At 44.6% G+C, this 13,380-nt stretch overlaps 1 pseudogene across 1 annotated transcript in view; it reads right to left on the bottom strand.

Moving 5' to 3' along the window:
* Nucleotides 1-423: 423 nt before the first annotated feature.
* Nucleotides 424-13,380, bottom strand: part of LOC103268673 — a 43,970-nt pseudogene continuing 31,013 nt past the window's right edge. The window contains exons 2-4 of the transcript XR_002482427.1: nt 2,202-2,297; nt 1,053-1,083; nt 424-496 (exon numbers count right to left, since the gene is read on the bottom strand). The product of XR_002482427.1 is annotated as a dnaJ homolog subfamily A member 1-like (transcript). The remainder of the gene's footprint in view (nt 497-1,052; nt 1,084-2,201; nt 2,298-13,380) is intronic.

Consider the following 13,380-nt stretch of genomic DNA (forward strand, 5'->3'; position numbering starts at 1 on the left):
ATGAATGGGTGGATGAATAAATAACTCAGTAGGCCCCCAGAATCTTCCTGTTTAATGCACTAGCCTCCTCACAGTGAAGGCAGCCCTCTTGAGGACAATGTGAGTGCTTGTTTGCTGTTAGAATGGCCAGTCTTGGGAAGTGTGAGTCTATTTGACTTTAATACTCTATAGTCCCAACCTGGGACAGGACTCCTTTTCTGCAAGGTTCAAGTTGCAGAAGAATCCTCGGGACTCTGAAGGCAACGCCATGGTGGCCCTCACACCTGGACCAGCCCACACATTTCCAGGTGTTGTTGCCTCCTCCAGAGCCTGTGCGGGCCCCCTACAGAGGACCTGGAGCAGGAGCAAGGGAATGGAGGAGGAAGTTGTGAGCCACTTTCCCCAGGGCTAATGGAGCTGCTTCCATCACCACTTGTTTAGCCTTTAATCATTCCCGCTTTCAAGTGGAAGGCAGAGCTCCCCAGACACCAGCGGGGCCAGAGCCTTCATCTTCCAACTGGGGGTACAGAGCAGGGTGATGAGTGAAAGGAGAGATGCAGGAACTTCCTCAAAGCCTCAGGACTGAGAAGGGATGGGGTGAGGTGGGGTGAGCAGCCAGAAGCAATGAGGTCAAATTGCCTCCCATAACCACAGCTCCATACCCTGGGGGGAGGAGCATGTCCCCCACTCTCTAGATAGTTCTTGGGTGGCAAGGCCAGAGGCCAGTCCTGAACTCATCCACCCAGGTCTTGCCTCCTGCACAGATCTCCAAATACTTCCTGGCCTGAGAAGCTTCATTACATAAAAGCCTGGTGAGTGAAAGCTAATCTGTGACAGCAATCAAAAGCCTGCTCCCTTCCTACCAGGCTGCCCCTGAGAGGGCACTGAATGGCACATTGGAGGTCCACTGCCACCTTGCTCCCACCTGCCTAGAGTGACCTTTGCCTGTGGATGGCCACCATCCCTCCGGGGCTACACTTGCCCTTCTCACAGCCTTCTGCCTCAAACCTCCCCCACCGCCACATCCTTCCACCTGCCCTTTGCACCTACAGTGGCCCCACTAGGACACTCACCAGGGGCCCAGCAGGGTGGGGGGGGGGGGCTCTTTTGAAAGGATAAAGATAGTGAAATATACAGCTTTCTCTTTTGTTTTGCAGTCTCTCTTGATGTGTCATGGTGGTTTCAGTTGCTTTTTAATGTCGTTCTAAGTCAAGAAAAATTAAAATTGTAAATTATTAGTATGAATCTTGCCATTCATCTTTATATTGCCCAATGCTTGCTTTAAACACAAATATTATACAAGAACGTTGAACTCATATGCAGAATCACCAAAATTTCTGTAACTCAAACATGCATGTGTATTTTGTTCTTATCATAAAAATGCAAATACTTCACAGAACTAACTCACCTGTTTGAATTTCACTTCCTGGTATAGACATATTCTACCACCTTGAAGTAGCTTTCAGCTTACCAGGAGGAAGGAAGGAAAGAAGAAAGGAAGGGAGGCACAAAAAGAGGGAGGGAAGGAAAACCACACTCTCCCACTCTCTCATATCATTTTCAGCATCAGTTGTTGGCCAGTTTAGGGAGATGACAGAGCCAGTAAGGACATGTAGGGTTACTTGTTTGTGTCTCTTAGGGCATCCTCATGTTTGGACACCACACACTGGGCTATGCTCACCAGTTGGCTGGCCTCCACCAGCCCATGAACCCTGTGTCAGAGATTTCTCGAGATGTGATGGGGATGTGGCATTACCCACCTGTCTCCTTTGCTTACATGTGTACACTATCATCCCAGGGCTTCACTTAGCATGAGCTCAAAGATAAAACCATTAACAATTCCAAAATGACTGCAGCTGAGCATTGAGCCCAGCACAGACTTGCTCTTTTCTTCCTGTCAACATTTGACTGATTTATGTGTCACCAGGACCTTTGGGGGCAAGGGCCCCCCATCTGTGTCCACGGCCCCATCTCTTGACAACCCTTGACTTACCATTTGGCTGCTCTGTTTGTGGCCTGGTTCTCCCTCTAGAATGCAAGCCCCCAGAGACAGAACTGCCTGTCCCATGGGCACTGTCTCCCCATTCCTGAACTTAGAGCAGTCATTCAATAACTATTTGCTGGAACAATCACGTACTGATTACTTGCTGAGCACCTGTGACGGGATAAACACCAGGAAAGCCCAGAGACACAGATGAGGTTGGTGCAGCTTCTAACCTCACCTTGCATGCAGCTCATGGGGTCACTGGGTTGACCCATCCTGGTGATGTACAAGCTGAGGCTGAGCAGGTGAGACTGGCCTGCGGCAACCTGGTTGCCTGGGCAGATACAGGACAAGGCTGTTCTTTCAGGCCCCAGACCTTAAGAACCAGGCCTGAGAATTCGGAAGGTAGGGCAGGTCCAAGACCAGGAAGTTGTGGCTTGACCCCTCCCCCATCATCTTGGGACTACCAGGCTAGGAGCAGAACCGTGTCCCCAAGGCCAGGCTCCAACCCCTAAGGAGGTGTCCCTGACATGCAGCTGACCGGCTCCTCCCACACCATTGATTTTCAGTTGACCTCAGACTTCCACTTTACACTTCAGAGCACTCTAAGGCTCTTCTGAACAAATGCTTCCATTCAAGCAAGGCCAGCTGGGTGCTGGGGCACAAGGGTGGCTCCCTCCTCACCTCCCTAGGGAAGTCCTCAGGCCTTCAGTTGTTACCACTCAGATCTGGCTCCTCTCCCTGTCCTCTTTTTAAGTTACACAAATAGCATTGTAATGACTATAAAAGGCACTTGGCTTCTCTAACTTTTTATTTTGAAAATAATCTCAAACCCACAGAGAAGTTGCAAGAACAATACAATGAATTCTCATGTGCCCTTTACTTATATGCACTGATTGTTAACAAGAAAAGAATATTCTCTTTCGAGGCCACAGCATAATAATCAAAATCAGGAAATTTAACCATGATGCAATACTATTTTCTAATATTCAGTTCATATTCAAATTTCACCATTGTCCGAATTTTGTTGATGTCTGGTGTCCCAAACTCGAGTGTGACTTTTTTCTCCATGTATACAGGATCCAACTCTTGATCATGTATCTCATTTTCTTATCACATTTCCTTATCATGCCTCTTCATTAAGGACATTTTTAGAGACAGTCACAGCACTATGACAGGTACCATGTCCTGTTCTCATGCTTTCCACACATGTGCACATTCATGCATGTGTGCCACATATACATGTGCATGAATACACACACACATACATACCCAAGCATGCATATACACATACCAGCCTAACAAGGGGCCCTGAGGTCCCATACCAGGCCCTGTGGCTACCACCTTCTCTGCGTACATTACCCCACCAGAATGCCATGACTACTGGTACCCTTCTGGTGGCTGCGCAATGATGCCCATGGTAAACATATTGTGCTTTATTTGTTTGTAGAATTTCCAGGGAAGGGAGGAATACCCCCTACCCCTCTTGTGATTCCCTGAAATCATAAGGCTGCTGGTCTGTGACAGGGTTTCTCTGAGTGACCTCCCTCTGGGTCAGGCCTCAGTCCTCCCAGTCAAGGATGTGCCCATCCAGGCTGGCCTTGTGCCCAGCAGGCTTGTCCTGGTCAACTCTGCTCCCAAGGCCACCACCAGAACTGAGAATCTACACCTGAGGCACAGTGTCCCCGATGTATTGGGAGGCATGAGAAACTGCTGACTCACGACAGGAAAGTGGCTGAGCCTAGTAACTCTGAAACTCTTAGCTCTGTGTGGCCTCAGGCAGGTTCCCCAACCTCTGGAAACCACAATTGTCTCCATCTGGAAAATAGGAAGAATAATATTACCTGTTAGAAGAGCATTAAATAGAGCCATGCTCAAAACATCCTTCCTTCTTAGAATGTGTTAGGTGCTCAGTCAGTGTTGGCTGCACCATCACCCTATTCCTTCTTTCCCTTTTGAGAAGCACAGAACCCAGAATGGGTGCTGTTCCCTGGGCATTTGGGCACTCGGGCACTCACTGCTCCTTGGTGACATTTGAGGCCAGGAGTCAAATCTTGCCCCAGCAAAACAATACTTTTTTCTCATTCAAGCGCTGCCCCTTCCTGCTCCACTGTAGTCCTGCGGGCTCCATCTGGAGCCAGCCCCAGATTCACGGGCTCTGTCGCCCTGAGGCTTAGAGTCTGGCCTGGCTCGAGCAGCTCAGAAGCCACCCAGTATACTGGAAGGCTAGGGCGCACTGCCCTCCTTGGCAGCAGAAAGGACATGTACAGAAAGGTATGACACAACACAGTTCAAGTTCAAGCCACAATCCCTGCAGTGAGGGTGCAGGGTATAGATCCTCTCACAGTGACATTCTTCAATGTCAGGCTTAAGTGTCCCAGAGGTGTGAAATGCTCATTCTTGGGTCTGTACAGCATTATCAAGCCAGACTCTCATGGGTCTGACTCCTGGGAAGCTCCCCATGCCACCTTCTCTGTGTGACAGTCTACCTCCAACCCCAGGGTCAGGTGCACCACCTACACTTTGCTTGGTTCCACCTAGGTCTCCCTTGATAATGGCCCCAGTGGTTGTTGGTTTGCTACTGAGCATGTATGACACAGAAATTTGTGTCTTCACCCAGAACTTGCAAAATGCTGGCATTTACCTGGTGGGACACCTGCTGGTACTCAACTGATTTGTCTGTTTTTCCTATCTGTATATTTTTTATGGCAGCCTTGTTTCTTGAAGGTGATTACGGCTATTTATACAATATTATTTAAATTCGAACATACCAACAATATACTTTTCAGGTTTACATGGGCATGAGAATGAGACGCTGTCTGAGTTCAGACAGTTTGCTTCTTTCAAGGCCATTAGAGGAGATGATGTCATGAAGGACATGGCCACAGGTAGAGCCTCTGGTTCAGGGCCAGGTATAGTGCCACAGGAGGCCCTGCAGGAGCACAGATGTGAGGGTGAGAATGAACAAGGGTGGTCCAGGAAATGTTGTCAGAGGAACAGCCAGCAGAAGCCAAGACTGAATAGGTGAATGCAAGCAGACCCAGAAAGGCCTCAGCTTGGTTGGACTTCAGTTGCATCCACTGCGGTCCCCATCCAACCATGTGCTGGGGTCACAAGGTGCGAACATGACACTGCAACAAAACCTCTCTGTCCACGGGCCACTGTGGTGATTGCATTATCAACCTTTCAGGCTTTCCCCAGCAGGCACAGTGACACTGAGCTTTGCTCCCAAGGGCCTACTGTGCAGATGCCATGGCCAGTTTCTCAAGATAAAGACAGGTGTGGGAGATGCAGACTCTACAATTCTGACATGCAAACATCAATATACTCCTTGAAATTCTTCAGATCTGGGGTCATGGGCCTTGGAGAGTTCAGTGTGATGCTAGGCACCCTTGAACTTATTTCTACCCACCTGGAGTGCTCCCTATGAGGTATGAGAAAGCAGATCCTACCCACTGTTGTAGTGGCATAGTCTCCAGCCCCAGGCCCTGAGACCTGAGTTCATGAGCCCCAGACTGGGGTCAGGCTCTGTCTTTGATCCTTTCCTCTCCCTCACACTCTACACAATGAAGCCCCACTAATTTTGCTTTCATGGTCTCTCCTACATGTATGTTCTTTACTTCCCCTCCCCACAACTTGCTGCCCAGTTTAAACTCTCAGAGTTCTCTTGATAATTAATACCCTGCCTCCAGTCTCACCTTCTGCAATTTTCTCATCTAAGTGCAAAACACAAGTTGAATCATGACAGTCTTCAGTCTAAAATATTTATTGGGCATTCAGGTAAGAGAATATTAAAACATGGGCATCCAGCTGCCCCTCCCAAATGTTGATGGAAATAACTCCAGAAATAGAAAAAGAAGGATAAAAAAATGTGATACATATACACAATGGAATATTATGCAGCATAAAGAATGATAAATATATGAACTTTGCAGCAACCTGGATGGATTTGGAGTCGATCATACTCAGTGATTTATCACAGAAACAAAGAACAAAGTTCCATATGTTCTCACTCATAAGAGGACCTTGAACAATTATAATGCTATAAGAAAGTGATTGACAGTAATGGGAAACTGTTGGTGGGGAGGGGGTGAGATTGGCAGTTGAAGGAAACTACTGGGGGGGAGGGGCATACCTCATTAACAGGGATACCTGCATGATCAATGTTTGTATACCTAACCCTGAATTGTATCCCAAATCTTTGCAATAAAAATTTCAAAAAAAAGAAGGAGATATGCACGTTAGAAATTTGGTAGTGCATCTTTTACACACCACATGCCTTAGTCACTTCCAAAAGATACAGTGCAGGCAAAAAACAGTTGAAAGAAACTACTGAATGAAGCTTGCAACCTCTCTTGCTAGACAAGTATAGAAGTGGGGAAGAAAACTTGAGAGGCCCAGGAATAATCCTACTATAGAGGATGATGCAACTGTTAAGGGCATGACACGTAGTACCTCTTGGCACTTAGGGTAAACAAGTTTCAAAAGTACCACAGCAGGAAGGCCAAAACAGCATTCTTCCTGAGAGTGTGGGCAGTAGGCCAGGAAGCAAGTCAGACAGACAAAAGATGGACCGGTCCAAATAGGAAATTAGTATGAATAGGTTCAGGGAAGAAATTCTTGAAACAGAGATAAAACCTGCTAGGACTAGCTAGAACCATTTCATCCAACTTGGACTCTAAGTTGTTTTTGAAGCCCACAGGTTGTGTAGCACTCTAAGAGGAGGATTCTGCTGTCGTCTGGGTGGACAGCAAGGAGATGCAATGAAATAAAGAACTACCAATAGTTGTTTGAAGCAAATGCCAGGCTCTCCTAGAGCTCTTTCCATTCAATGATAGGTCAATGGATATAGCAAATGTGAGAAAAAGAAAGGTTCTCCAAAGAAAATTAAAAACACAGTCCTCAAGAGATAAATGAAGAGTGTACAACTTGAAAATGATTTACTATAGGAAACAGAAGTTGTCTTAGTTTTTGTGCTGCTATAAAAAAAATATTACAGACCAGGAGCAGTGACTCAAGCCTGTAATCCCAGCACTTTGGGAGGTCGAGGTAAGGGGATTGCCTGAGTCCACACACAGGTTCAAGAATAGCCTGGGTAACTTGGCGAGACTACTTGGAAGTGCACACCTATAGTTCCAAGCTACTTGGAAGGCTGAGGCGGAAGTATTGCCTGAGCCCAGCAGGTCGAGACTGGGGTGGCTGTGAGCATGTCACTGCACTCCAGCCTGGGCGACAGAGTAAGACTCCAACTCAATATATATATATAACAGATTGGGTAATTTATAAAGCACAGAAAATTATTTTTCACAGTTCTGGATCCTGGGAAGTTCAAGCTTTAGGCACCAGTAAGTCTGGCTGTCTGGTATGGGCTGCTCTTTGCTTTCAATATGGTTCCTTGAATACTACATCCTCTGGAGGGGGGAACCACTGTGTCCTCACATGAAACAGGGTGAAAGGGCACAAAAGGGTGCACTCCCTCTATCAAGCTCTTTTATAAGGCTATCTAATCCCATTTGTGAGGGCAGAGCCCTCATGACACAATCACCTCCCAAAGGCCATACCTTCCAATACCAATATTGCTGCATTGGGGATTAAATCTCAACATGAATTTTGGAGGAAATAAAAACATTTAAACAATTATCATCAATAACTCAAAAAAAACAACAGATGCTGGAGAGAATGTGGCAAAAAGGGAACACTTCTACACAGCTGGTGGGAGTGTAAACTAGTACAACCTCTGTGGAAAACAGTGTGGCGTTTCCTAAAAGATCTAAAAATTGACCTTTCAAATGACCCCACAATCCCCCTACTGGGACTCAAATCACTCTATGAAAAAGATACCTGCACACGTTATGTTTATTGCAGCATTGTTCATAATAGCAAGAACATGGAACCAGCTGTGCTGCCCATCAAAAGAGGACTGGATGAAAAAAATGTAGTATATATACATGATGGAATATTACGCAGTCATAAAGACGGACAAAATCACGAACTTCACAACAACCTGGATGGACTTAGAGTCTATAATACTGAGTGATACACAACGAACTGATGTTCTCAATCATAAGCAGACCTTGAACAACTATCATAATACTATAAGAAAAGGAGGACTTCCGGCAAGATGACAATGTGGCAGTTTGGTCCATAAGACCCTTTGCATAAAGACTCTTGCTCTCTAGCCGGGCTCAGTGGCTCAGCCTGTAATCCCGCACTTTGGGAGGCTGAGGTGAGTGGATTGCCTGAGCCCATGGGTTCAACACCTGCCTGGGCAACTTGGTGAGACCTCATCTCTACAATAAATCAAAAAAAAATTAACTGGGTGTGATAGCATGTGCCTGTAGTTCCAGCTACTTGGAAGGCTGAGGCAGAAGGATCGCCTGGAGCCCAGCAGGTCGAGGCTGCGGTGGCTGGGAGCGGCCACTGCATTCCAGTCTGGGTGACAGAGTGAGACTCCAACTCAAAAAAAAAAAAGGTTCTTGCTTTCCCCCATGGCTGCGGCTCTCACCACTGCCAGACTGCTCTTTGCGCGCTGCTCAGCTGCTACCTCCATACACTGCTCTGTCACTGCTGCTGCTACTGCTGCCACCCCTACCTGGGGCAACCTTTGGCTCCCAGACTGTTAAGCACCTCCCATGCACTGCACTATTGATGCAGCTGCTGCTGCTGCCACCACCACCACCGCACACCCCCACCCCAACCCAGGGCAGCTCTCAACACCCGCCTGTGGAGTTCCGGGCTCCCCCGCCTGCTGCACCACCTTGCCTAGCCCTGCAGGAGCTGCCTAGTCCTGCCAGAGCCACCCAGTGCTACGACGAACTGCATTGTCCGGCAGTCTCGCATTCCATCTTCCCTAGCCCACCCTGGGGTGCAGCGGAAAAAGAGATCAACTGGAGCCCTGAGACCAGACAGGGACCTGCATTGCAGCTCTGCCCAACTCTGCCCAGTCCCGCCCAGCCTCCAAGAAGCCCCTTCCCCATGCTAGATAGGTCATAGATCAGATCTGAGTGGCAGAGTTGACAGGCAGCAAGCTGACTGAGCCCAAATGAGATCCACCCTCCACAGCAGGCCTGGGACAACTGACCCTAGCTGTGAGCAACCCTACCAGCCTGCGATGAGAGCTAGAGATCAGAGCTGAAAGGACATTAGACTTGGAGGAATAATCTCAGAACATGCTTGGTTCCCCTGTTTTAATGTTTTTTATTTTTATTCTTTGTCTGTTTGTTTCACTTATCTTTTTTTCTCTTTTCTCTCTCTTCTTACTGTTATTGATAACGTTTTCATACTTGCTTTGTTTCTGTTAGTTTACTGATTTTTTTTTCTTTATACCTCATGTTTGTGTAGGGGAATAGTACACCAATAAAGAGCTTGGCTAGCTTGTATGTCTGAATAATTGTATGTTTTAGGGAGTTTTTTGGTTTTACTTTATCTGTCTTTGTGTTTGTTAGTCGGTATGTTTCTATGTTTTTCCACTTACTCTTTTCTCTCTCCACCTTCCTCTTCCCCCCACTACCTGTTCCATTCTTTTCCTTTTTCTTACCTCATTTTGCTTCCAAGGAGCAAACCTATACCCCCACTGCATGAACAGATTGCAGGGGAAGTGGGTTCCAGACCCACTGTCGGTGGATACCCCTGTTGGTGGATACTGAGATCTGCAGATAGATTTTTGAATCACAGCTCTCCTCTCAATTAAATCTCAAAACTGCAGCAAATATAACCCCCAACCTACAGTCCAGCTTCAGAATTGAACAAAGTCAGAGGATTCACATAAGGAAGAATAGGAGATTGAGCAAACAGAAGTAAAAGCAACACTGTAACCATTGAACAACAGAATTAAAGAAGAAGAGGAAAAAAGGAAAAAGTGGGGAGGAAAATCTACACAAATGAAGAAAAACCGAAAGAAGAATATAGGTCTCACACAGACCCCTGGGATATCAGTGAATGAGAAAACAGAGTTTGAAATGCAAACAATGAAAATCCCTCAGAATGACTGGTCACATACTACAAACTCAGACATCAAGACATTAATAGAGAGAATAAAAAGAATTGAGGAGAGACAAGAGAAAAATAAGGAGTTGATAACTGAGATAGCAGCAGCAAGGAATACTGTGATTGAAATAAATAACAAACTAATAAGCATGGAAAGCAGAATTAGCCAAGCAGAAGACAGAATCTCAAAACTTGAAGACCAATATATAGAACTAACCCAAACTGTCAAAAACATGGAAAAGAAGCTTAAAAAGACACAATAAAGCCTTCAAGACATGAGCAATTACTTCAGTAGAACAAACCTAAGAGGAATGGGACTTTCTGAGGCAGAAACAGAGACAGGGACAACCCTGGAACAAACAGTCCATGAAATTATTCAAGAAAACTTTCCTTACCTCATCAGTGATGAGAATTTTCAAATACAAGAGTTTCAGAGAACCCCTGAAAGACAACAAATGAGAAGACCAACTCCTAGACACATAAGAATTTGCCTAAACAAAGCAGGTATAAAAGAAAAATTCCTAAAAGCAGCAAGAGAAAAAGGTCAAACTGCCTACCAGGGAAGACCAATTAGAATAGCAACAGATTTATCTACAGAAACACTTCGGGCTAAGAGAGCTTGGAGCCCAATCTTCAAAGTTCTCAAAAATAAACAATTTCAACCAAGAATAACCTACCCATCCAAGCTAAGCTTCATCAGTGAGGGAGAATTAAAAACTTTCCCAGACATCCAATCCCTAAGAATTTATGCTGCTTCCAGATCACCAATACAAGAAAAACTTAAGAAAGTAAACACAAAAGAAAAGGAAAAAAGAAAGACAATGTTCTTGACAAGAGTACAGGAAAAAGATTGAAAACACACATGAGTCAACCCAAAAACCAAAAGAAAGACAACAAACAGGAACAACAACAACTCTATAAGAACATCATGACAGGGATAAACTCTCACATTTCAAATATTATCCTGAATGTGAATGGACTAAATGCACCACTGAAAAGACATAGAGTGGCAAAATGGATAAAATATAATGAAACAGCAATATATTATCTTCAAGAAATTTATCTCACTAGAAAGGACACTCACAGACTCAAAGTAGGGGAAGGGAAGTAAAATTTCAGGTGAACAGATCACAAGAGAAAGCAACAGTTGCAATCTTAATTTCTGAAAAAATACTCTTTAAGCTATCAAAAATTTTAAAAGATAAAGAAGGTCACTATATAAAGATAAAAGGTTTAATCCATCAACAAGAAATATCCATCCTAAACATATGCCCCCAACATATGAGCACCAACTTTCATAAAACAGCTTCTAGGCAAACTTTAAAAAGATATTGAATCTAACACTATCATAGCTGGGGACTTTAATACCCCACTCACAACCCTAGACAGATCATCAGGACAAAAAATCAGCAAAGATATCCAGAACTTCAATCTGACTCCTGACTAAATGGATTTAATTGACACCTACAGAAAACTCCACCCAACAACCACAGAATATACTCATCACTACATGGAAAGTACTCTAAGATTGACCACATCCAGGGCCACAAAGCAAGGATAAACAAATTTCATAAGATTGAAATTTTGCCATGTACCTTCTCAGACCACAGTGAAAAAAAATAAATATCAACACCAGCAAGGTTCCCCCAAAACCCACAAAGACATGGATACTAAACAGCATGATGCTAAGCAACTCCTGGGTCAACACAGAAATTAAAACAGAGCTTAAAAGATACCTGGAAACAAATGAAAATGAAAAAACATCTTACCAAAATCTCTGGGATGCCATGAAAGCAATAGTAAGAGGGGAAATTCATATTTCTACAAACGCACATGAAGAAAATGGAAAGATCACAAGTTAACAGCCCAACAAGTCACCTAAGGAAGCTGAAAAAGAAAGATCATCAAAACCATAACTTCAGCAGAAGAATGGAAATCACCAAAATAAAACCCAAATCCGGGGCATAGAAGACAAAAAGATAATACAAAAAATAAACAAAACAAAAAGCTGGTTCTTTGAAAGGATAAACAAGATCGATGGTTAGCTAGACTGACCAAGAAAAAGGGAGAAAATGCCCAAATAACCACAATCAGAAACACAAAAGATGAAGTCACATCTGACCCTAAAGAAATACGAAAGATTATGAGAGACTACTATGTACACTTGTATGGAAACAAACTTGAAAACCTAAAGAAATGGAGGACTTTCTGACATCACACAACTTCCCTGGGTTGACACAAGAAGAAATCAATACCCTAAATAGACCAATAACAATCCAGGAAATTGACTAGGTCATAAGAAAACTACCAGCCGGGCTTGGTGGCTCAACCTGTAATCCCGCGCCTTGGGAGGCTAAGGTGAGTGAATTGCCTAAACCCATGGGTTCAAGAACCACTTGGGCAACTTGGCAAGACCTCATCTTACAATAAATCAAAAATCAGCCAGGCATGGTAGCGCATACCTGTAATCCCGGCTACTCGGAAGGCTGAGGCGGAAGGATCGCCGGAACTGGCAGGTTGAGGCTGCGGTGGCCGGGAGCAGCCACTGCACTCTAGTCTGGGCAACAGAGTGAGACTCCAACTCAAAAAAATAAAAATAAAAATAAGAAAATTACCTACAAAAAAAGTCCTAGACCAGATGACCTTCCAGCAGAATTCTACAAGACACAAGGAAGAACTGATACCAATCAATACTATTGAAGTATTCCAGGTGATTGAGAAAGATGGAACTCTCCCCAAATCATTTTATGAAGCTAACATCACAACCCAAGCCAGGTAAAGACCCAACAAAGAAAGAGAACTACAGGCCAATATCTTTGATGAACATAGATACTAAATCTATCAACAAGATCCTAGGAAACCAGATTCAACAACACATCTCAAAAAATCATCCATCACGACCAAGTAGGGTTCATCCCTGGGATGCAAGTCTGGTTCAACATTAGTAAGATCATAAATGGAATTAAATACATCAACAGACGTAAAAACAAAAACCACATGATTATATCAGTAGATGCAGAAAAAACTTTTGATAAAATCCAGTACCCCTTCTTGATACGAAAAAAAAAACCCTTGAACATCTAGGCATAGGTGGAATATACCTCAACATAGTAAGAGCCATCTACAAGAAACCCACAGCCAGCACACTCCTAAACAAACAAAAATTAGAACCATTTCCCCTGAAAACTGGAACAAGACAAGGATGCCCACTCTCACCTATCCTGTTCAACATAGTTTTGGAAGTTCTAGTTAGAGCAATCAAAGAAGAAACAGCGATCAGGGGTATCCAAATAGGAAAAGAGGCCAGGCTTGGTGGCTCAGCCTGTAATCCCGCGCTTTGGAAGGCTGAGGTGAGTGGATTGTCTGAGCCCGTGGGTTCGAGACCCACCTGGGCAACTTGGCGAGACCTCATCTCTACAAAAAATCAAAAA

This window comes from Carlito syrichta, unplaced genomic scaffold (assembly GCF_000164805.1).
Source record: "Carlito syrichta isolate Samal-C Ts95f unplaced genomic scaffold, Tarsius_syrichta-2.0.1 Scaffold308870, whole genome shotgun sequence".
Classification (NCBI taxonomy): Eukaryota; Metazoa; Chordata; class Mammalia; order Primates; family Tarsiidae; genus Carlito; species Carlito syrichta.